This window comes from Mizuhopecten yessoensis, unplaced genomic scaffold (assembly GCF_002113885.1).
Source record: "Mizuhopecten yessoensis strain PY_sf001 unplaced genomic scaffold, ASM211388v2 scaffold10953, whole genome shotgun sequence".
Classification (NCBI taxonomy): domain Eukaryota; kingdom Metazoa; phylum Mollusca; class Bivalvia; order Pectinida; family Pectinidae; genus Mizuhopecten; species Mizuhopecten yessoensis.
This window is the reverse complement of record NW_018408804.1, coordinates 561,297-563,528: the sequence shown is the minus strand read 5'-3', so window position 1 is coordinate 563,528 and position 2,232 is coordinate 561,297. Positions and strand designations below refer to the sequence as shown.

The 2,232-nt window shown below is 23.9% G+C and overlaps 1 protein-coding gene across 1 annotated transcript in view; it reads left to right on the top strand.

Moving 5' to 3' along the window:
• Positions 1–2,232, top strand: part of LOC110464055 (nuclear pore complex protein Nup88-like) — a 63,535-nt gene that overhangs the window by 43,208 nt on the left and 18,095 nt on the right. The gene's annotated exons all lie outside the window — the stretch shown is intronic.

Genomic DNA, 2,232 nt, shown 5'->3' with positions numbered 1-2,232 from the left:
TTCTTACAGTGTGTAATAGACAGTTGAACCTGCCGAAGTCTTCTAATCCTGGTTCACATCCATACATTAACTGGTTCACATCTATACATAAACTGATTTACATCTATACATAAACTGATTTACATCTATACATTAACTGGTTCACATCTATACATAAACTGATTTACATCTATACATAAACTGATCTACATCCATACATAAACTGATTTTCATCTATACATTAACTGGTTCACATCTATACATTAACTGGTTCCCATCTATACATAAACTGATTTACATCTATACATAAACTGATCTACATCCATACATAAACTGATTTTCATCTATACATTAACTGGTTCACATCTATACATAAACTGGATCACATCTATACATAAACTGATTTACATCTATACATAAACTGATCTACATCCATACATAAACTGATTTACATCTATACATTAACTGGTTCACATCTATACATTAACTGGTTCACATCTATACATAAACTGGTTCACATCTATACATAAACTGATTTACATCTATACATAAACTGATCTACATCCATACATAAACTGATTTACATCTATACATTAACTGGTTCACATCTATACATAAACTGGTTCACATCTATAAATAAACTGGTTAATATCTATAAATATAAACTGGTTCACATCTATAAATAAACTGGTTAATATCTATAAATATAAACTGGTTCACATCTATAAATAAACTGGTTAATATCTATAAATATAAACTGGTTCACATCTATAAATAAACTGGTTAATATCTATAAATATAAACTGGTTCACATCTATAAATAAACTGGTTAATATCTATAAATATAAACTGGTTCACATCTATAAATAAACTGGTTAATATCTATAAATATAAACTGGTTCACATCTATAAATAAACTGGTTAATATCTATAAATATAAACTGGTTCACATCTATAAATAAACTGGTTAATATCTATAAATATAAACTGGTTCACATCTATAAATAAACTGGTTAATATCTATAAATATAAACTGGTTCACATCTATAAATAAACTGGTTAATATCTATAAATATAAACTGGTTCACATCTATAAATAAACTGGTTAATATCTATAAATATAAACTGGTTCACATCTATAAATAAACTGGTTAATATCTATAAATATAAACTGGTTCACATCTATAAATAAACTGGTTAATATCTATAAATATAAACTGGTTCACATCTATAAATAAACTGGTTAATATCTATAAATATAAACTGGTTCACATCTATAAATAAACTGGTTAATATCTATAAATATAAACTGGTTCACATCTATAAATAAACTGGTTAATATCTATAAATATAAACTGGTTCACATCTATAAATAAACTGGTTAATATCTATAAATATAAACTGGTTCACATCTATAAATAAACTGGTTAATATCTATAAATATAAACTGGTTCACATCTATAAATAAACTGGTTAATATCTATAAATATAAACTGGTTCACATCTATAAATAAACTGGTTAATATCTATAAATATAAACTGGTTCACATCTATAAATAAACTGGTTAATATCTATAAATATAAACTGGTTCACATCTATAAATAAACTGGTTAATATCTATAAATATAAACTGGTTCACATCTATAAATAAACTGGTTAATATCTATAAATATAAACTGGTTCACATCTATAAATAAACTGGTTAATATCTATAAATATAAACTGGTTCACATCTATAAATAAACTGGTTAATATCTATAAATATAAACTGGTTCACATCTATAAATAAACTGGTTAATATCTATAAATATAAACTGGTTCACATCTATAAATAAACTGGTTAATATCTATAAATATAAACTGGTTCACATCTATAAATAAACTGGTTAATATCTATAAATATAAACTGGTTCACATCTATAAATAAACTGGTTAATATCTATAAATATAAACTGGTTCACATCTATAAATAAACTGGTTAATATCTATAAATATAAACTGGTTCACATCTATAAATAAACTGGTTAATATCTATAAATATAAACTGGTTCACATCTATAAATAAACTGGTTAATATCTATAAATATAAACTGGTTCACATCTATAAATAAACTGGTTAATATCTATAAATATAAACTGGTTCACATCTATAAATAAACTGGTTAATATCTATAAATATAAACTGGTTCACATCTATAAATAAACTGGTTAATATCTATAAATATAAACTGGTTCACATCTATAAATAAACT